Below are 24,447 nucleotides of genomic sequence, written 5' to 3' on the forward strand. Positions count from 1 at the left end.
ACTATCATCATCATATTTGTCTGATAAATCACATACCTTGTTGGAAACTATGCAGTTTACAATAACACAGAATTAAATGGAAATACAAAAAGAGAATAATATTAAGATTAATGGGAAGACACACAAGAAAGTCTAGGTTACAATAAAATAAATTAGGAAATAATATACACTATAATGGAGGAGAAAGTAATAACTCCAGAATCAGTTTTCTAAAATACTATGAAACAGAAACATGGACCAAACTCAAGAAGGGAAGGCCTAATAGATCTAATAGATGCTGACACTGTCATCTGGATTGTCATCTGACACTGACATTGGATCATCTGTTGTTCTATTGTCCTATGATTCTCAACTTTTGGAAGTCAATATGGGGAAAGATAAATGCCATATTGGAATCATCAATTCCATTGTCATATGAGGTAGTCATATGTGGAACATTATTATATATTAAACCTTCCATGGACTGTTATAAATGCAGGCTTTTCCTAATTATGACCGGGGTAATATGCAGATGATTACTCGCAATTGGAAAAATTTTGATCGCCCCAATTTTCCTTTCAGGAGGGTGAATTTATGCTCCAGTTATAGATATGAGAAAATGAATGCTGATGTGTTTGGTCATAGCAATATATTTAAACTGGTTTGGGGCCCGTTGACATCTTTTATTACCTCATTATAGTTGTTTATAAGTCTTAACTTTTTGTTTGTTTTCTCATGCACATCCAGAGAAGGTAGAGAGGGTGGGGGGGGGGAGATTATTTCTATCTTAATTCTACACCTTTGAATATATACATCCAGGGTGGGTGGGAGGTGGGTGGGATTGCATTATTATTTTACATAAGGGAAAGTTATTGAATGATTATATGTATTTGTGCTTTTATTGATTAGTCAATGGGTGGGTGAGTTAAAATGATTGTTTAGATATGTTTGTAAGATGAATGTGCTTTTATTGTTTATTATATGTTTATTTTATTTGATTATTGCACTATTCCTATTTTAAAAATCAATAAAGTTAAAAAAAGAAGGGAAGGCCTGCACAAAATAATACGTTTTCTAATGAGATTAAAATTTTTCAATTTTCAAGTTTATTCAAAATTTGATATACCATCCACTTTGAGTGATATTTCTAACTTACCCCCTCTTTTACAAAGTTGTGCGGCAAAAGCCCCAAAGCCCTTTAAGTACCTATGGGCTTCAGGGCAGTTACCGCAGCAGTAGCCACTAACATGACTTTGCAAAAGAGGGGGTTTAATAGCCAAAGGCAGACAATTCCTAAAGAGACAATAATAACTGAATGACGCTGATCCAAGGAAGATCTGATTTCAAAGTAAAGAGCTGTCAGTAGAGTTTCAGTGATGTGACCAGTTCTGATTTCTGCTTGGTAAGAATGCAGAGCTCTTTTTCCAAAAATGATGTAAGTTGCTGATGAACCACTTTTTCTAAGACTTTTGGAAAGAAGGGTACATTAGAAATAAGGCACTCTTCCGCTAAAAAGATAGAACACCTGTGTTATGTGGCTTTTTGGAAGGAACTTTTGCTCCGATGTCCTGGGGAATGCTCCTCCAGAGCACTTTCGGGGTGACTGGGAGTGTTCCTGTTTCATCCTATTTCTCCCTGGTGTTCCTGAAGTGCTTCCAGACCCGGACTGGGGGGTGGGCAGAGGGTGGATGAGGGAGTGTGGGGTGTCTGATGTGTTTTTGAATGGTGGGCATATAGGTATGATTGGTGCAAGATTTGGGAATGGATTGTGTGATTGTGGGGAATAACAACAAAAATGATTGGGTTTTTTTTGTAAATCTTTATTCATTTTTATACGTACAATAAGTGTGATAATACATAAACACATTTGCACATTGAGAATATCACTTAATATTCAGCAATAATACCAATCATAAAATCTTATCTCCCTCCCTTCCCACCCCTTCATAACAAGTAATTAAATTACTTTATATAAGATGTTATACTTAAAATCCCCCCCACTGAAAAATGGAAAAGTAACATCTAATCATTACAAAATTTTGTTACTGGCTCCCACACATCTTGAAATTTCCTAATATATCCTCGCTGTGTTGCTATTACTCTTTCCATTTTATACATATGACATAATGAATTCCACCAAAAATTATAATTTAGTCTACTCCAGTTCTTCCAGTTATAAGTAATTTGTTGAATGGTAACCCCAGTCATTATGAGTAATAGCTTGTTATTATTTGATGATATCTGACTCTTTGCTTTCATTGCCATCCCAAATAATACAGTATCGTATGATAAAGCCACAGGATTTTCTAATAAACAATTAATTTGGTCCCAAATTGATTTCCAAAAAGTCATAATAAATTGACAATAGAATAATAAATGATCTAGAGCAGTGGTTCCCAAACCTGTCTTGGAGGACCTCCAGCCAGTCAGGTTTTCAAGATATCCCTAATGAATATGCATGAGAGAGATTTGCATATAATGGAAGTGACAGGTATGCAAATCACTCTCATGCTGGGGGTCCCCAAGGACAGGTTTGGGAACCACTGATCTAGAGTCCCTGCTTCAAGATGACAGTGCCAACATTTATTAGACTTAGCGTTATCCAATTTGTGTAATCAAATGGGGGTCCATAATGCTCTATGTAACAGACAAAAACAAATTTGTCTCATAGATGCAGACACTGTACTTCTCATTCTCCAAGTCCAAATTTGTGGCCATTGAGACGCAGAAATTTGATGCTTGATCTCAATGCTCCAAATGTCTCTCAGACCAGTGTTTGGTTTCTTTTTAATAAATCCAGTCAGCAATTTATACCACTGGGCAGCCTGGTGACCCAGGAAGTCCGCCTGAAAGCATAAGAACTCCATACTATATTGATTATTAAGGTTTTTCCACTCAGGGAACCCCGCCTGAATGGCCTGCTTCTGTTGCAACCATCTAAAACTTTCTGATTTATTGAGGCCATATTTATATTGCAACTGTGAAAACTCAAGCAGTTTACCATTAGAGATAACATCATCCAATAAACGTATTCCTGCTATCATCCAATGCTTCCAGACAAGCTTTTCTCTGCCAATTTGAATCTTGGAGTTCAGCCATATAGATTGATTTGTAGATTTGTGAATTGAAATAGTTGTTAAATTACTTACATATCGCAATATTTTCCAAGTATCAACTAATATTCTACATAAGAACATAAGAATTGCCGCTGCTGGGTCAGACCAGCGGTCCATCGCGCCCAGCAGTCCGCTCACGCGGCGGCCCCCAGGTCAAAGACCTGTGCCCTAACCGAGACCAACCCTACCTGCGCTCGTTCTGGTTCAGCAAGAACTTGTCCAACCTTGTCTTGAATCCCTGGAGGGTGTTTTCCCCTATAGCAGCCTCTGGAAGAGCATTCCAGCTCTCCACCACTCTCTGGGTGAAGAAGAACTTCCTTACGTTTGTACGGAATCTATTCCCTTTTAACTTTATCTGTTATCTTTACAGTACCTAGGCATTTTGATACTGAGATCATGGCATAGACATATAGGAGACATGAGTTGCCATTCTAACCACAACCAATCTGGGAGTTTTGATTGTTGCAATTGGACTGTTGATCCGTAAGTAGCTGCTTGTTATTGGAGTTATACTACGCTTGTTGGTGACTTGATTTTCTGATTTTTTGCATTGTTTGTATAGCCATGTTATTGATCACCTTGCCTAATGGTTGTATAATCTTTGTTGCAATTTTCAATAAAAATTATATAAAAAAAAAAAAAAGAAGGAGAAAGTTGTAGTGATAAGCGAGTTTCAAATGTATTTTCTTGATGCAAGTTTACACAGAGCAGAGAATTCATCCTGATCTAAACTTGTTTGGAAAGTAGGAAGTAGTGAAGGCAAAAGAGTAGGGACTAACATGTTTAACTAAAAACACAGGCCCAAGGGTCATTTCAAGAGGAAGAATTGAATGAATCAACAGTTTTGAGAGCAGAGTTCAGAGACAGTTTATTGAAAGCAGAGTAGTTACTGTGTAACGATCGAACTAATATAGGTTGGGCTAAGATCATGTTTGAGACAGATTGCTTAGTACCAAACGGAATGGAAAGAGATGTAAGAGAAGACAGAAAGTTGTTGATGTTATCCTGCCAGGTATTAGATAACATTAATGTGATCCAAATATCATGCTGATGTAATTTATATCACATTGGAGATTCTCAGAACGCCACCCTGACTAGACAAATACAGTGTGACAGCACTCTTCACTGATTCTACCCAATCATGTGATATAATCTTACTTTTGTTGGTTTTTTTAATATATCTATGGATTTTTTTGATAATTTTATATTAGTTTATCAACTTATATTTCACAGTTTTCATTTCAGTTCATTAAATTTCTGCATTCCCTTGATGCTAATAATGCTTGACTTAGCTTTATGCTGTTGTTGCACTAGTACCCATCAACGCGTTTCGAATTTTCATCAGGACAGGGGTTTGTGTTGCAACTAAAACAAATATACATAAAATCAATACAGGGAAATAATACCTATTCTGACTGCCCAAGCGTTAGAAAAACAGTAGAAAAGCTCCTTACCAATTGCCACGCTGTACTTGTCTAGTCAGGGATTCTGAGAATCCCCAATGTGATATAAATTACATCAGCATGATAGTTGGATCACATTAATGTTATTGAGTTCCAGTGATTGCTAGATAAAACATCTAGAAGGAGGATTTCTGGTGAGTAAGTATGAAGAGATGCAACAGTGGGGGGCTAGTAAATTAAGAATCTAAAATCAGTTTTGAAGTTTGTTCAAGGCAAAGGAAATCTGATTATTAAAATAGTGTTGTTTGACTGAGCATAATTCCCATCTAAAGTTACAGTATCCAGTAAAATATTACTGAATGAGTCAGAGTGTTTTCTTCCCCAGTGATGCTCAACAGGTCACAGCTGAGTTTGTAATATGTGAAGACTAATGTGAAACTAAGGTGCATATCTGTTGTATGGAAAGAAAAATAATCATTGGGAGCATTAGTCTCTAGCTATAGAGAGGCTTGCAATGAGGAGACCTGACCTGTTAGATGGTTAGAGGTACACGGAGGATCCTGTGCAAAAACAGAGATCAACTTTGTGAGGATATTGCAATTTATGAATAATCATATGGTGAGTTAAAGAGTTATGTGTAATGGATGGAGGTAGAGACATGACAAACAGACTTTAATGAGAAGTCTTTTTCTGCACCCGTGCATGCCCACCTTTTCAATGCTTCTCTAGAGTTAGGAGTGGTACCAGAGGACTGTAGAAGGGTGGATGTGGTCCTTCTACACAAAAGTAGAAGTAAGGAAGAAATAGAGAATTACAGGCCAATAAGTCTGACTTCTGTAGTAAGCAAATTAATGGAAACACTTTTAAAACAGAGAATGGTGAAGTTTCTGGAATCCGGTGGATTACAGGATTAGAAGCAACATGAATTTACTAGAGTTAGGTCTTGTCAGACAAATCTGATCAATTGGATAGAGGGAGTATGCTAGATGTGGTGTATTTTAGCAAAGCCTCTGACAGTGTTCCACACAGATGTCTAATAAATAAACTGAGTGCCATTGAGGTGGGTCCCAAAATGATGGGCTAAGTCAGGGACTGGTTGAGTGGAAGATGACAGAGGGTAGTGGTCAATGGAGATCGCTCTGAGGAAAGGGATGTTACTAGTGGTGTGCTTCAAAGTTCTGTTTTTGGGCCTGTTCTTTTTAACATTTTTATAAGGGCTGTCAGGTAAGATTTGCCTCTTTGCAAAATCTGCAATACAATAGACACCCCGGATGGTGTGATTAACATGAAGAAAGACCTAGCGAAGCTTGAAAAATGGTCTGAAATTTGGCAACTAAAATTCAATGCTAAGAAATGCAAGGTCATGCATTTAGGCTACAAAAACCCAAAGGAACGGTACAGTTTAGGGGGTGAAGAACTTATATGCATGACAGAAGAGTGGGACTTGGATGTGATTGTATGTGATGATCTTAAAGTGGCCAAACAAGTAGAAATGTGACGGCAAAAGCTAGAAGGATGCTAGGGTACATAGGAAGAGGTATGGCCAGTAGGAAAAAAGAGATATTGATGCTCCCGTATAAGACTCTGGTGAGACCTCATTTAGAATATTGTATACAATTCTGGAGACCGCACCTTCAAAAAGATATAAAAAGGATGGAGTCGGTCCAGAGGAAGGCTACTAAAACATGGTCTTTGTCATTATGTGCATTCGGACAGACTTAAAGATCTCAATCTGTATACTTTGGAGGAAAGGCGGGAGAGGAGAGATATGATAGAGACGTTTAAATATCTATGTGGTGTAAATGCGCATGAGTTGGGTCTCTTTCATTTGAAAAGAAGCTCTGGAATGAGAGGGCATAGGATGAAGTTAAGAGGTGATAGGCTCAGGAGTAATCTAAGGAAGTACCGGTACTTTTTTTTACAGAAAGGATGGTAGATGCCTGGAACAGTCTTCTGGAAGAGGTGGTGGAGACAGAGACTGTGTCTGAATCTAAGAAAGTATGGGATAGGCATGTGGGATCTCTTAGAGAGAGGAAGAGATAATGGTCTCTGCAGATGAGCAGAGTGGATGGGCCATTTAACCGCCGAGGAGTCGGGAGATACGTGGGGGAGATAAGTGGTGGGGTGCGTGAGATTTTTTTTGGATTCAGCTGCATTATGGCCCAAATGCTGTAACCGGCGCCTAATGTCAGGAACCTAATTTAGAGGCACCCAACTAGATAAGCACCTATCTGAATTGAATAACAAGCTCAATTAAGCATTTTCATCGGCAATAATTGAAACTTAGGCGCCTATCAAGAATGAGCAATTCTGTAACAAGGCACCTCTAAAAATTTAGGTGGTCTTCAAAAAATATGTGATATGCATGTTAGGCGTGGGTGTGGCTTCGTATTATGCGCCTTGTTATAGAATCGCTGCTCTTAAGCATGGCTTAAGCGCTCGCATGGCCACCTAACTTTTAGTTGTGCCTAGAGCTGGCCTATTTATTGGGCGCCTCCAAAATAGGTGCTGCTCAGCATGATTCACTAAACAGCACCCAATTTTACTTGAATCGCACTGAATGGTGCCTATTTCAGTGCTTCTTATAGAATTTGCCCCTATATGCTGTATCGACTCAGGTGTTATATATAGAAGAATATCATCAGCATACGCTGAGGGTTTAACCTTAGAAAATTCACAAGTTATGCCTTTAATATCAGGATTATGTCAAATTGCCATCAACAGTGGTTCTAAGGCTAAATTAAATAATAATGGGGAAAGTGGACAACTCTGCCTTGTTCACAAGTAGGATAAAGAGGTTCAGATAGTAACTGGTTTTGTATATAAAACTTTGATCATGCTGATAAATTCCTCTGGAAGTCCAAACCAATGTAAAATTTCAAAAATAAACTTCCATTCAATGCAATCAAAAGCTTTTTCTGCGTCAAGACTCATAGCTATTAATTGTTGATTGGTAGTGACATTGGCCTGAATTAGAGCATTAGTGGACATTCATATATTATCACAAGAAAAGCACCCAGCCATAAAACCAATTTGATCTGAGTGGATCAAAATAGGCAAAATCTTTTGCAATCTATTCGCCAATACCTTTGCATAAATTTTAGCATCAACATTACCGTAATAAGAGAGATAGGTCAATAATTCTGAATCTGTAACTGATCTTTTCCTGGCTTAGCTATTACTATAACATTAGCCTCAGCAAATGTATAAAGAAGATAAGAGTAAAATTTCAACATCTGAGGAATTAACTGATCCCTAAAAGCCATATAAAATTCTAATGATAGCCCATTAGGGCCAGGTGATTTATCCTTGGACATAATGTTCATTGCTTTGAGAATTTCTTTATCTGATATTGTTTTAGATAACATATCACAAACTTCTGATAAGAGAATAGAGTGTCTCAAACTATCCAGAAAAAAGTAAGGATCCACACTATCCAGCATTTCAGACATATATAATAACTTATAATAATCTCGAAAAGAACCCAGAATGGCAGATTCGTCCAATTCCACCTTTCCTCCACTGTTTTGAAAAGCATGAATATAAACTAAACTAAAACTTGAATTTATAGACCATGTCATCTTTATAAGAATGAAGAATAAATGTAGCATTCATTTTAATCTTTAAATATTATGCAAGCTAATGACCTCATCTATTATTATTTGCATAATAATTTGCATGTGTTATAAAAATCTGTTTGCTAGCTTCTTTATTGAGGCTTAGATTGTAAAAACAGGTTTATTTTTTTCCATTTCATTACTGCTGCCATATTATTAGGGTTCTTTTGACATTCTTCTAAATTTTTAAGAAGTAGCTCCTTGTCTTTAATTTGTTTTATGGTTTCTTTATATAAATAAGCCAAATAAGAAATAATAATTCCTCTAATATAAGCTTTGAAAGAGTCTCTTATACAATGCCAAGGAGAGTCAGTGGATTTATTTATTTCATAAAAAGCTCTTAATAGCATCTTTAATATGGGCAAGGAAATCCTCTTTGAGTAACAACTCAGTATTAAATATCCAAGGTTTTCTATTATGTACTTTGCATAAACCTTAAAGCTTTCATATGACTAAAGCATGGTCAGACATTGAAATTTCTTTAAGATCAGAAGTATCAATGTGTTGTGTTACAGATGCACTAAGCAGGAAAAAATCAATTCTGGAAAAAGTAGCATGAGGAATGGAAAGTAAAATCTCTTTTAGAAGGCTGAAATGGTTCGCCATGGGTCAAAATTTATTCTTATGAAATCCACAATGAGATTGCATGTAGGATCAAGAATAGTATCATCAACGGTTAGTAAAGCATTAATAATTTCATCATAAAAAGCAGGGTTATCCCCATTAGGACCATAAATATTTAAAACAGAGATTAATTTTCCATTAACAAATAGTTTAACCTTAATCCATATACCACACACATCATTTTGATGTGAAATCACTGTCACATTTGGATGATTTCTTATTAAAATTGCAACATTTATAATATCATCTACAGTTGAGAAGAGAATTGGTAATGACCATTTAGTTTTAAGCTTTATAGAATCAACTGCAGATAAATGAGTTTCTTGTAAAAATACATCTGGGTTAAATCTAGATATATAATCAAGAATTTTTTTCTTTTTAATCATATTATTCAGCCCTTTAACATTAACTCCCTCCTTTACTAATGTGTAGTGCGGGTTTTAGCTCTGGCAGTGGTGGTAACTGCTCTGACGCTCATAGGAATTCTATGAGCATTGGATCAGTTACCGCCACTGCCGGAGCTAAAACCCACGCTATGCATTAGTAAAGGAGGGGGTAAATGTTAAACAAGTAAGTGCCATAAATAATAAAAATACAATTTCTCTATAACATGTAAGTTCTCTATAATAAATAAGTCCCAGGACTAATAAATTAACACTAAATATAAAAACATTAAACGACCATAGCAATTAAGTCAGTAAAGCCAACTCAACCAAGCAGAAAAAAACTATACTTCCAAGGATGTGCAAGGGCTTCCAATTTTAACATCACCAATACTCTGATATGCCGAATTTTTCACTCCATAAGACGCACCCTAGATTTAGAGTAGGAAAACAAGAAAAAAATTACACATTTTGAACCAAATTGTGTACTAATATATAGCAGGCTCTGCACCCTGTTCCCCCTCCCTACCTGGCTCTGCATCCAACCCCACACAAGTCCTTGCCAGGCTCTACACCAGTGGTAGGGAACTCTGGTCCTCGATAGCCATATTCCAGTAAGGTTTTCAGGATTTCCCCAATGAATATGCATGAGATCTATTTGCATGCACTGCTTTCAATGCATATTCATTGGGGAAATCCTGAAAACCCAACTGGAATACGGCTCTTGAGGACCGGAGTTACCTACCCCTGCTCTACACCCTGTCCCCCCTCCCTGCCAGGCTATCCGCCCACCGTCCCAAACTCCATAAACCCCAAATATGTGAAAACTATATTACCCCTATCAGGGACCTGGACTCATATGGTCCCCGAGGAAGAACCAACCTCCACCCCTTCCAAGGGTTAAAGAAAACCAAGGCAAATACCCCCTCCCTCCCCAATTGCCTGAATACAAATCTTTCCTGGGGAGTGTAGGGGCAGTAGTCTTTTTATCCCTTCCATTCCAACCTTATTAACCCAAATAATGGGGGGGGGGTAGGCGCTAGAGCAGCAAGGCTTGCAATACTGAGCTGTTTTAAAGCATGGAGGATGCCAGTACAATAAACAATGTGAGTGGTGTTAACCACACCCAGCATCTGACAAAAGCCCCTAGGATTGCATCATAGCCCCCCCCCCCCGTCCCATGCCTCTGCAGAATCCCACAGCCTCCCTCGCTCCGCTCTTTGTTTTCTGCCAGCACTCTTTACACTCCCCAGCCTTGCGATCAAGTCCTACTGATCTTGCTCCTGTGCACCCCCCTGGCGAAGGCAGGGCAGCAGGAGCCGAATATGAAGTTGAAGATGGCGGCAGGTGACAGCGGGAGCCAAGTAGCAGCACCAAACATGAAGTTGAAGACAGCAGCGGGTGACAGCGGGAGCCGAGCAGCAGCACCGAGCATGAAGTTGAAGATAGCGGCAGGCGAGTGACAGCAGGAGCCGAGCAGCTGCGGCGGGGATCGGAAGCTCGTTCCTGTCTAGGCCCATACTGCATTCTGAATGGCTACTGTGTGTCCTCGCGAGTCCCACGAGAACTCACAGCAGCCATTCAGAAAGCAGACCGGGCTCAGGCAGGAAAGCTCTCTCCTGCCTGCCGATACTCTGCTGGCCCACCAGGACATTTTAAAAGGTACAACAGGGTGGGGGTGTTTTGAAAAAGGGATATTTGCTGTATAAGACGCACCAACATTTCTACCCACTTTTGGGTGGAAAAAAAGTGTGTCTTATGGAGTGAAAAATACGGTACTACCAATTTTTTTAAGTCTCTCATCTTAAATATTCTCCCACTTAAAGTCATATAATTACATCAAAACAATCTACTGAAAACAAACTGAGACATCAATATCAACATATGAACTAACCACCAGATGTTTCTTTCAAAAACAAGCTCACACTTATAACATTCATAAGCTCCTCAAGCACACAGTAAGCCTAAGGTCACATTTCAGCTTACATACCCCCCAAATGTTAGCATACTCCTTTGAGCTTACATTACTCTCCAAAAATCTTTTTTAAATAAAATTCTAAAAAAGAATAAGATATAGCTATTCAAAAATTCAATATATCTGAAAGCTACTATGACTTTAAAATGATAGATTTCATTTACTTTAAACATTAAAACAATTTATTGCTGAAATAAAAATATACTTCACCACAAACAATGTTCCATTAATTCCCTATACTTTCACACTTCCATATCTAGAATCTTAGGTTGGCCCATGTGCCTAAGGTCCCTCCTATGGGCAGGGCTTTAGGTGCACCGGGAAGGGACAGGCCTGCTATTCAGAAGAAGGCAGGCCTACTGTCCTGCCGGAGGGAGGACTTGTCCAGATAGCTATCAAGAGAAGGTTAGAGGGGGGCCCAGGTGGGATTTGGGTGGGATTATGGGGAGTCCGGGTGGGGTGGAGGGGGGTCTGCAAGGTGGGCTGGGCAGTCTGACAAGGGGTGGGGGTATCGTAAAGATCGTGCCGCTTTGTGGGAGTGTCTGGAAGGAGGGACTGGGCATCCCTCCTACTGGCAAAGATTTTGCCGTTTCAAGGGGGGGAGGGTGGCAGGAGAGATTGGGCATCTCTCCTGCCATGATCATTATGGGTGTAGGGGGGCAGGTTGCCTGGACTGCTGAGCTGATCGCAGCAGCCATAATCAGATCAGCGGCACGATCTGGAATTTATGCCTGTTTTGACTTTCTCTAAGATAAAACATATAAGTTCCATCTGGCAACCTGTCAAAGTTTTTGGTTATGGCTGCCAGATGACTCTTTCAAAAATGCCTCTTTTCGCTTTAGGCGTACAGAGGCAGTGAAAAGGCCTAAGCTGGATTTAGATTCATCTAAAACCAGCTTTGATTATCAGTACTTGGACAATCTCTCTTTTTGATTGTCCAAGTAACGACGTAGGCCAGTGTTTAGATGTTTTTTTATTATTATTATTATTATTATGAGTCCCTTAAAGTTTTAAGTTGGAAAAAATAAACCCAGCAATATTTCCAGTATCATAAATTGACAAGTTCCTTCCATTGGATGTTAACTTCTGGGTCAGATCTCAGCTTCTTGTTCTGATTGCATTATATCAGTCAGTTGATTGTACCTGAATACCTTTGCCACAATAGGACAGTAGTACCGACTATTATGTAACATCTGAGATGGTATCCCATGTGCTGCACAATCTCAAATGGCTGCGGGAATTGGATTTCCACTACATTGGGTATAATTTTTTTAAAAATTGTATTGTATCCTTTCCTTCTTTCCCCACTGGTATACCCAAAAGGTAAAAATTATTTCTTCGTTCATATTTATGCATAGTTTCCAATTCCCTCTCTACAAGTACTATTTTTTAAAAAAATTTGAACCTGCAAACTTAATATTATTTTCCATTACTTCAGCTCTATTTTCCACTGTATTTAAATGTGTGCTAAACGATAGCAATTCAGCTTTTATGGAAATAATCTCTGTTTTAATGTCTTCCATGCCCTGCTTGGTATCCGTCAAAAGCTCTTTCATAGCTCTTAGCTCATTCAGAATAACGGATTCCTCCTTTGATTTAGCTGGCTGCTTATTAGGAGAATCTAAATTCCTATGCTTTCCTGGTTTGCCTGAAGACATGTTGATGTTAAAAAAGGTAATTGTTGCCTATTGCTAGGGTCAATTTTCAATATAGACCGGTGATATACTGATTAAACATCAAGAGTCCATCGGAGCAAAGCCATCAAACTGCCATCTTGAATCGGCTCTCTAGTGCTAGAGAATCTTTGTTTTAAAATAGCTAGTTCTGAGGCTGTTGGAATAGAGGGGTTGTCACCATTTGTAATCTTGTTCATTTTGGTTAGGTTATCTAATATTGAGAACAGTTTGTTGATTTAAGATTATCTTCTGTGCTGATCTGTTTACAATAGTACTCTTTCTTCTTTTGCATCAGTAGAGATTTACATTCTTGGATTTTCTGGCACCGCTTAGTCTTGTTTTCTGGGGAGAGGTATTTAATAATAATAATAATAATAATAATAACAGTTTATATACCGCAGGACCGTGAAGTTCTATGCGGTTTAAAATGATTAAAGAAAAAATGCTACAAATTGAGTAGAACTTACATAGTTGGAGATTGGCAACTAACAGTTTATGAGATCAGTTGTGGAAGAGATTGTGCAGATCAGTTACCTATGTACTTCAAGAACAGATATGTTTTTAGGTGTTTCCTAAATTCCCCATAGTTATTTGCATGCATAAATAATCTTTCCAGGTCTTTGCCCCATAATGCTGCTTGATAAGAGAGAAGATGTTGATGGTGTCTTTTAAATTTACATCCTCTAACCGATGGGCAGACGAACTTCAGATGTGAGCTTCTCTTATGTCTATTGGTTGAGAAGGAGAAGAGGTCAGTTATATATTTAGGGGCTAAACCGGATAGTACCTTAAAACAAAAACATTCCATCTTAAACTTCGCACGTGCCTCCATTGGTAACCAGTGCAGGAGTCGGTAGGAAGGGGTTATGTGATCGGACTTCTTCAACCCGAAAATCAACCTGACCGCCGCATTCTGCACCAGTTGTAGTTTCTGCATGTTCTTCTAGGAAATTGCCAGATGGGAGATATTACAGTAATCAAGATGGCTTAGTATAAGGGATGGTACTAGAATTCTGAATGATGAAGTGTCAAAGTATGCTCTGATGGACCGAAGCTTCCAGAGAGTAAAAAAGCCCTTTCTAACCAAGGAGTCCACTTGGTATTTATGTCAATAGTGCTCGACTTGTCGGCAAATTCTTTATAGGGATATAAGTGCTGAGTCGAACCACTTCTCTGATGATCTTTTGATTCTTTTGCTGCATTTGAGTGGGGCTAGTTTGTTCATTGATCATTTTCTAATGGTCCAGGAAGTCCTGGTAGGATTAAAATAGATTCCAAAATATTCTTATTTAGAACTTGTTTTTTTGTTGTTGTTGGTTTTTATTGAATTCTTAATGAAATACAAGCAAAAAACGCTTAACAGAAAATTTAGGAAATACATTTTTCAACCAATTAATAATTGAAATTAAATCCACACAATCAGAAAACTGATATCAAATTATAGTCCTCAAACATTAGGAAAGAGGGAAGAATGATACACTTCCAGGTTAAGTGATCTATAAACAAATTTAAAGGAAAAAAAAGCAGCTAACTTTGGCTACTATTTCTGACACAATATACTCTGGACTACACTTCCAGAAAAAAACGAAGCTGTTCTGGCTAATAAAACACATGGAGAGGCATAATAAAAAACACATCTAAGTCCCCTTTTGGCCTAAGGCCCTAAACGTTGAAAGTAGAAGCAGGGAAAATGTCCATTATCAAAAAAAAAAACGTCCAAAAGGAGGTTTTTTTAAAAAATAATGGCCTGCCTCTACGTTTAGCTGTTTAAACGCCCAGACAACCACTACGTCTAAACTTACACCATATAATCAACCTAAAAAAGCCTAAGTCCCAAATGCCCAAAACAAGGGCTTTAGGCGAAGGAAGGGCCAGTCTTTCGCCTAAAAGCTGGATTCTATAACCGGTGTCTGTCAAAAATAACACCGGTTACAGAATCCCCCCTACCCTAGCAACGATCGGGCCAGGAAGGAGCCCAAGCCCTCTTCGCCTGGTGAAGACCGACACCCCCACCCCGACAGCGATCGGACCAGGAGGAAGCTCAAGCCCAGCTTCCTCAATTCTGTAGTCATGAGAAGACCCACTAAATCAGAAACTTTTCCCAGAATCCCCTGCTCTTTGTGGAATTTCTGCAGGATATGGAAAAGCATAATACTGATGGCTATAGCAGGGGCTGCTGTTCGGTGTCCCTTTTCCATTCTGTGATCTCAATGGTGGTCTGCTTTAAATTGCATCTTTCCCTGTCTGCTTCTTATCAGATGGTCATGCTTTAAAGTATGTGGTTCAAAGCAAGAGAGTCTGGCCCAGAAGTAGAAGGGAGCTGGACACAGCTTAAAGTGTTGCTGATGGCCTTCCCATCCTGCTGTAGACAGAATTTTGAAAAACTGTTCACAGGCCAGAAAAATAATTTGCGGTCACTCCCATCTAGTGAACCATATTAGCTCAAGTCTGCTTCAAAGGGTTGTTAAAAAGCCTGAAATGTTCCCTGGAACAAGAAAGCTCTCTAAGCTTTGTGACAAAATAAACCTTTTGTCTTCAGCGCTAAGTTCAGAATCTTGTCATGATTCCAGCTTCAGGATCTGGATCAGGTCTGTGCGCCAGCTTAAATCTGTCTTCTCCTATTGTCCTCTGAGGCTGTGCTTTTGTATTTTTTATTCTCACTTGGTATGCACTGAAAAAATTTGCAAAGAAAACTATTTTTTTAACCATTTGAAATGCTTTTCTCTGTACATACATCTAGATCCTTCTCTAATCCCTGTCTTCAGATGTGATATTGATGCTGTTTCTGCCTCACTTTCACCCTTGGCAGGATCTCTTGCCAGTTCTTACATGTAATCTATAGCTCTGCCCATCAGTTCCAGATAATACTTATCCCAGAAATACCTTTCTGGGCATGGGAACCTGATATTTTTCTTGTTTAATAGTTAACCCAAGCCAACTACAATTTGCTCTCTTTGTTTTTAGAATAGCTTAGTGTATATGTAATTCTTGAACTGGAAATAACACAGTGACCTTATTTTTCTTCAATCATTAGCAGATGTAGTCAAATCATTTCCCTTTAAACGGAGTTAAGGGTTATTAACCATACTGGGGAGAGGGGAGGGGGCAACTAGCACATCTGTTTCATTTTACTTTACATCATGTTAAGTATGAAAAATAAATCTAATTGATATTTTGTTCTCCCTAGGCTTCATTTAACACTGAATTCTATTAAAAGTATAGAAAACCTATTCCATTTTTATAATCGTGGTGCACAGTGTCACTTATTTAATTTTGTTTGGAAAAAAGGGTTTAGCACTTTTTGTTTTATTCACTTTTTTTTCATTTCATCGCATTTTATTTGTAGCAAGCTGTATTTAAAAATAACATGTGACCATCAGGGAAAAAGATGCAATCATATGAGTATCACCAGTTCTTTGTTGGCCTGTTGAGTGGTAGATAAGATTTAAAGCCCTTATTTATTCTATTTATTTATTTAAAACTTTTTTTATACCATTTACAAAAAAAACCCTAAATGGTTTACATCAATTAAAACATTCATAAGATAAACACAAACCAGGTCATAAAATCTACATAAAATTTCTTCTCTTCAACTAGTAAATCACAAGATTACAATAGCAAGCATGGTTAAGCAAATTCTTTTCTTCAAATATCTACTAATAGATCACAAAAATGTAGTAACAAACAGCTGAGTTTTTAACTGTTTCTTAAACTGAAACCGATTTACAAACAATGGCAATTGGCCCCACCAGAGCATTCCACATTTTAACACCAGCAAAGCAGAAAGTTATCACTCTAGTGTCTGTATAATTTCCCTGTGCTATTGGAATTAATAGCTTTTCATTTTTGGATCATTAAGATCTATTAGGTTTATAGAGTGCCACAACTTGCTGAAAGTACCTTGGTGTTTGATGGTAGATAGTCTGGTGGACCATGGAAACAACTTTATGTTGCACCCAAAATACAACTGGTAACCAATGCAATTGCTTCAAAATTGGCTTAATATGTGCCATTCTGTCAACTCTCATCATTAACCTAGCTGCAGCATTTTGTACCAATTGTAACACTCTCCCTCTTGTTTTCAAAATTCCAAGATAGAGAGCGTTACAATAGTCTAACCTAGATAGAACCATCCACTGAACAACAGTCTGAAAATCAGAAAGCTAAGGGCTCCTTTTACTGCACAACAGTACCATTTTTGGAATCAGCAGATCAAATATATCCAGACACAGGTCTAACATTTGAGGCACCAAGTCGAGTGTTGGCCAGTGTTATTTATATCCCACCTTTAAACAAGGCGGATTACAACCAAACATACACAATTAAAAAATAATAAAACAAAACAAATATGTCAAAAACATCGGAATTAATAACTCATATAAAATGCATCAACCATCATAGTTCATCTTACAAAACAGATGACGTGGTAACAATTTTTTAAATTTACACAAAACTTTTTATTGCTTGATATATTCTGGCAGCCTGTTCTACTCAGCAGATATCACACATTGGAATAGATTTAAAGGGTCATTCCTGTATTTTTAAATACAAGTATAAAATATAATATGTCATAATCTGTGCACGTATGCACATGCTCTGCCCATTATTCACCAAATATCTGTCCCTATTCATGGCTACTGGCAAAGCATGGGCCACCATGTCGACATGTGTACTATTTATATGTGTGTGTAGCAAAAAATAATCCTATTTGTATTCCAACCACAATTAATAATGGAGGAAAAGGCCTCAGAAGCCATAGGACGCAAACACTGTCCCTTGGCTATAGGAGAGAGAGCTGTATGCTATACTAGCTCCTCTACTGGCTTCTATCATTGGCCTTGAAAAACCTCCAATGTTATCATTCAATCAATATTGGTATATATACTGTGTTCAGACTAGTAAACCAAGCAAAAGTATGAGATTGTGCTTATCTGAATAGCGTCCCACTCTGTCATTCAGGGTCAGCTTCCTTTAGTCAGCACGACTTAAACAGAACTGTGCTCTTCGCAACTGATGGTGGCCATCGTTTCATGGTCAAACGACCGTTTCATCAGGGCACTTTAGCGATAGCAATATCGAGATGTCTGTGTGCAGTGAAATGTTTATGCTGTCTGCTGGAAACAAGTTTCCAGCGTTTGCTTCCTATGGCTTCTGTTAATGATTGTGTTTGGAATACAAATAGGATTACTTTTTTAATGGAGTTTGGATTTATTTATTATATTTTTGTACTCTAGTCACTCTACTATAATAGGGTTATGTGTGTATAGCCACAAACATGTGAAAATGACTTTATAAAATTACCCTTTGAGGCTATTTCTGATTTTCATTTGTTGCTTAAATAGCAGGATATAAATATTTTTAAATAACCAATCAGGCACTTATTTTGTCTGAGTAGAGTAAAAGTGCAGATTTTTAACAGAGGAGACTGTTGTGTAGCAAGATATGCAGTAGCTGATTGGTTCACCATTATGGGACTTCAAAAGTCAACAATTTTATTTGATTAAGAGTGAAAATCATTTATCAATGTTCTAGTCAATGAAGGATGTTCCATGTTAAATATCAAATATACAAATTAAAAGGGGAAAAAAAAATCCTCTAAGATTAGTGATTTGATTGACATGAATATTTGCTAGAACTATAATTAAAACATGCTCCTGATCTCGATAAGAAAATAATCACTTTAGCTGTGTATAATTGTATTCAGAAAAACTTAAATGTTCTGAAAAATCTTCACAGATCTTTGGTTGGGCTTTGTTATTTTACTTATTTGGAACTTGGCCTTATTCAGCAAGTATTTTTCATTTTGTTCTGGCAAATTCCTTAGGCATAAACAAGTTTTTGACAAATTGGGGTTTATGGGAAATTGAGAATGTGGGAGATTTAATACTGAGGGGGGGAGAGCAATTCTTTAAAGGGGCACTTAGGTATAGGAAGCATAGAGAGCAGCTATTCTATTACGTTACAGAATACTAGTGTAAGCAGTGGTGTAACGAAGGTAGGGTAGAACTCCCCATCCTCTTCTCTGCTTCCCTGCTCCTCCTCCGTCCTGCCATGGGCACACCTTCCCTTCCCTCCATACCTCTTTACCTTCGCCAGTGCGAGCAGCATCTCCAACCTGCTGCCTGCAATGGCCTCAGCTCTCCCTCGACCAGGAATTGACTTCAGAGGGAGAGCTGAGGCCGAAGCAAACAGCAGTTTGTGGACGCTGCTTATGCCTGTGAAGAATTAAAGGCACAGGAGGAAGGGAAGGCACATGCACATGGTGGAGGAAGGATGGGGAAAGAGCAGGAGGTAGAGAGGAGAGAAACTGGCGTCCCCACCAACAGAGCGCCTGGGGCAGTCCACCACCCTACCCCCTTCCTATGCCACTGAGTGTAAGCAACCTGCATCAGCACATCTAAATGTAGGCACATCAGGTGAGTGGAGGAGTAGGCCTAATGATTAGTGCGGTGGATGGTGATCCTGGCAAACTGGGTTCAATTCCCACTGCAGCTCCTTGTGATGCCGCATCAGTCATTTAACCCTTCATTGCCCCCAGGCAGTGGTGCAGTAGGGAGGAGAGGTGAGGAGTGGTTTGCCCCGGGCATGGTCTTCCTAAGGGTGTGGCACCCCTCCTCCTCGCTGCCTCCCCGTTCATCTCCTTACCATACATGCGCACCTCTTGCCTTCCCCGTACCTTTTCTACTTCCCAGTGTGAGGTTTGTTGGCCACATCGGCATCGACGCTCTCTCTGATGTCACTTCCGGGATCCGCACCTAGGAAGTGATGTCAAAGAGCTAGTCAACACCGACATGGCATACCGCACTTGCCAAAGAAGTTAGAAAGTACGGGGAAAGGGAAAGGGGTGCGCGCGCAGCAGGGGGGGCAGGGAAGGGTTGCCACTGCCCCGGGCGCCGCTTACCCTTACTACTTCACTGGCCCTAGGTTAAAAAAAAACACCTTAGATTGTGAACCAACTAGGGACAAGGAAAGTTCCTGCATAAAATGTATACATCTAGTAGTGCTATAAAAATGATCAGGTGTAAATGGGTGTGAACAAATTACAATACTCTATAAGTTGGTTCCCAACCCTCTCCTGGAGGACCACCAGGCCAATCAGGTTTTCAGGGTAGCCCTAAAGAATATGCATGGAGCAGATTTACATGCCTCTCACTTCTATTATATGTAAATCTCTCTCATGCATATTCATTAGGGCTAGCCTGAAAACCCGATTGGCCTGGTGGTCCTCCAGGACAGGGTTGGGAACCACTGCTACATTGTTCTACTACTACTATTAATTATTTCTATAGCGCTACCAGACGTACGCAGCCCTGTATAAAGTCACAAAGAAGAAAACAGTCCTTGCTTGAAAGAGCTTACAATCTAAACAGCCAAGACAGACAAACAGGATGTCATGCGTACAGTTAAGGGGATCAGCTGGCTGGGTTGGAGAGAGGGAAGTACAGGACAATCAAGCCATTATGACATCACTAATGAGGTTGGCTCTTAGGCATAGGTGGAATGAGGCATTATGACTTCACAATCTCAGCTCTGCTTTCCAAAGACTGAAACACTTCACACTACTACTACTATGAATTATTTCTATGCCGCTACCAGATGTACGCAGCGCTGTACAGAGTCACAAAGAAGAAAACAGTCCCTGCTTGAAAGAGCTTGCAATCTAAACAGCCAAGACAGGATATCATGGATACAGTTAAGGGGAACGGTTGACTAGCTGGCTGGGATGATGGGCAGAGGAGTAGGGTTAAGGATTGAAGGCTATATCAAAAAAGTGTCGAAGGTAGAGACCTGCTCATGTTCTGTGAGTTTGGCTTAGTGGTTAGAGCTACAGTCTCGGCACCCTGAGTTTGTGGTTCAAACCCTATGCTGCTCCTTGTGACCCTGGGCAAGTCATTTAATCCTCCACTACCCCAGGTACATTAGATAGACTGTGAGCCCACTGGGACAGATAGGGAAAATGCTCGATGTGCTTTGAGTGTGGTTGTAAAACTGCAAAAAGGTGGTATACAAACCCATTCCTTTCATTTTCCTTATTTCTGTCCATTCCAGCATTGTTAGAGAATAGTACTTAGGGCACTTGCATGTGTGAACCTAAGAATTTCCATACTGGGTCAGACCAATGCTCCATCTGGCCCAGTATCCTTTTTCCACAGTGGTCAATCCAGGTCACAAATACCTGGCAGAAACCTACAAGTAGTAGCAACATTCCATGCTACCGATTCCAGGGCAAGCAGTGGCTTTCCCCATGTCTGTCTCAATAGCAGGTTATGGATTTTTCCTTTTTTTTCACAAAAAGTTCCAGAGCTTAACTATTGTTGAGTGAAAACTATTTCCTCCTATTTGTTTTAAAGGTGTTTCCATGTGACTTTCGTGTGAGTAGCACTTGTTGCATTTATACATGCAAGGTGTAGGAAACTGCACAGATGCGGTCATAGAATTTGCCTTTGAAAACAGACAACTTTCTGTCTGATCAGAATAGCTGACGTTTCAGAGATCGCAGGAAAACATTTACATACTTTGAAAGCACTTTTGCATGAAAAACCAAATCTGACATTTATATCCCTTATGGTTTATTAATCTTGTTATACTGCTCGTTCATTTCACTGGTCCAAGCGGTTTACAGAATACAATTAAATAAATAAAAAAAGAACTATAAAAAAGAACTCCATTATTAAATAGGATAGACTTGACCCATACAAACAGCAAACATACTAAGAAACATTCACTCCTAAAAAAAACTCCATTGTTAAGCAGGGTAAATCTAACCATACAAACATACATTCACTCCTAAATAAAATTACTAAAATACCATTGAACTCTGAAATTTTGCCAACCTGCTGATTGAAGATCTAGAACATTTAGAATATATGAGTAATATTGGATTGATTTAAATCTTGCCTAAATGCTTCTTTGAAAAAAATCTGTTTTCCTGCTTCATCAGATTTCTAGTTCACTTCAAATGGGGCTCTATTATGCCAAATACACACTCAACTCAGGAAAAGGGCATGAACAAACACTTTCTATTCAACTCAATCAATACCCTATATGGAACAAACTGGGGACTCTAAGACACTGTAAGGCCTCACCAGCACATACACACTTAATTCACTCAGTCACAAATTGAAAAACAAAAAAAAGAAAAGGAAGTGGAGAAAAAGCCTCAGTTATGCTTCATATAGCAAAAAACTCCACTTCACATAAATAACCACTTGCACGTGTGAAATATAAATACTGATGAAAAAAGGGCACTACAGCAGCCCATAGAGAACCACCATAAGAACATAAGCAGTGCCTCTGCTGGGTCAGACCAGAGGACCATCTTGCCCAGCAGTCCGCTCACGCGGCGGCCCATCAGGTTCAGAACCTGTATAGTGATCCTCTATCTATACCCTTCTATCCCCTTTTTTCTCCAGGAATTCATCCAATCCCTTCTTGAACCCCGATACCATACCCTGTCCTATCACACCCTCTGGAAGCGCATTCCAGGCATCCACCACACTTTGGGTGAAGAAGAACTTCCTAGCATTGGTTCCGAATCTGTCCCTCTTAATTTTTCCGTATGCCCTCTCGTTCTTATAGTTTCTGAAAGTTTGAAGAATCTGTCCCTCTCCACTTTCTCTATGCCCTTCATGATCTTGTAAGTCTCTATCATGCCCCCTCTCTCCACTTTTCCAGGGAAAAGAGCCCCAGTTTCTCCAATCTCTCAGCATATGAAAGGTTTTCCATACCTTTCATATGCTGAGAGATTTATCAATCGTGTCGTTCTTTTCTGAACCTTCTTGAGTATCGCCATATCCTTCTTAAGGTACGGTGACCAATATTGGACGCAGTACTCCAGATGCGGGCGCACCATTGTCTGATACAACGGCAGGATGACCTCTTTCGATCTGGTTGTAATGCCTTTCTTGATAATACTTAGCATTCTATTCACCTTCTTAGAGGCCACTGCGCACTATGCCGACGTCTTCATTGTGTTGTCCACTATTACTCCCAAGTCCTTTTTCTTGGGTACTTTCACCCATTACCAGCCCACCCATCGTATAGCTGTACTTCGGGTTTCTGTTCCCTACATGCAAGACTTTACATTTCTCTACATTAAACTTCATCTGCCATCTCATCGCCTACTCTTCTAGTTTGTTCAGGTCCCTATGTAATTCTTCACAGTCCTCTTTAGTCCCAACTCCACTAAATAGTTTGGTGTCGTCTGCAAATTTTATTACTTCACACTTCATCCCTGTTTCTAGATCGTTTATAAATATATTGAACAGCAGTGGCCCGAGTACCGACCCCTGGGTAACACCGCTCATGACCCTCCTCCAGTCAGAGTAGTGGCCTTTCACTCCTACCCTTTGCTTCCTACCCGCCAACCAATTTTTGATCCATCTATGTATGTCTCCTTCCACCCCATGGCTCTTCAGTTTCCATAGTAGGCGTTGATGGGGAACCTTGTCAAAGGCTTTTTGGAAATCTAAGTATATGATGTCTATGGGGTCCCCTTTGTCCATTTGTTTGTTAATTCCTTCGAAGAAGTGCAATAGGTTTGGCACGATCTTCCCTTGCAGAAGCCATGCTGGCTTGTTTTCATCAGTTTGTTTCTTTCTAGATGTTCATCGATGCTGTCTTTTATCAGCGCTTCCGCCATCTTCCCCGGAACCGAAGTCAGACTTACCGGTCTGTAGTTCCCCGGGTCATCTCTCGATCCTTTTTTAAAGATGGGCGTAACATTGGCTATCCTCCAATCCTCTGAGATCACGCCTGTTTTCAGGGATAGGTTACAAACCTGCTGTAGTAGTTCCGCTATTTCCTCCTTTAGTTCCTTGAAAATCCTAGGGTGGATTCTGTCCGGGCCCGGAGATTTGTCACTTTTTAATCTATCTATCTGCTTATGTACGTCCTTGAGGCTTACCTCCATTGATGTTAATTTTTCTGCTTGATCTCCTGTGAAAATTTTTTAAGGTTCCGGCACGTTGGATGTATTCTCTTTTGTAAATACTGATGAAGAGAACATGTTTAGTCTATCTGCCACTTCTTTCTCCTCCTTCACCACTCCGTCATCCAGCAGTCCCACTTCCTCCCTTGCCGGCAGTTTCCCTTTAACATATCTGAAGAAGGGTTTGAAATTTTGCATTTCCCTGGCTAGCTTCTTTTCATATTCTCTTTTTGCTCTTCTGACTATGAGGTGACATTCCTTTTGATGCTTCCTGTGCTCTTTCCAGTTCTCCCCAGTTTTGTCCTTTTTACGGAATGAATATTTCTTATCTCCTATCGCTTTCTTCACTTCTTTAGTTATCCACGCCGGGTCTTTAGTTCAGTTCTTTTTGCATCCTTTTCTAAATCTGGGGATATACAGATTTTGCGCTTTGCTTACCTTGTCCTTAAATAATGACCAGGGGTGATTTCCTTGAGCTGTTCCTAAGTTTCTTTCATACCATTACTCTCATTGCTTCGTAGTTTCCTTTCTTGAAGTTCAAAGTCATCGCTGTGGTTCTCTTCTCCTTCAATATTCCTACTGCAACCTTGAACTTGATCATATTGTTTCCCAACGGTCCCACTACTTCCACTTCCTTTGCAGGTCCTCTTAGCCCATTGAGGACTAGGTCAAGAGTGGCATTCCCTCATGTCAGTTCTCTGACAAGCTGTTCCCTAAAGCAGTCCTGTATAGCTTCCAGGAATC

This window comes from Geotrypetes seraphini, chromosome 1, assembly GCF_902459505.1.
Source record: "Geotrypetes seraphini chromosome 1, aGeoSer1.1, whole genome shotgun sequence".
NCBI lineage: Eukaryota > Metazoa > Chordata > Amphibia > Gymnophiona > Dermophiidae > Geotrypetes > Geotrypetes seraphini.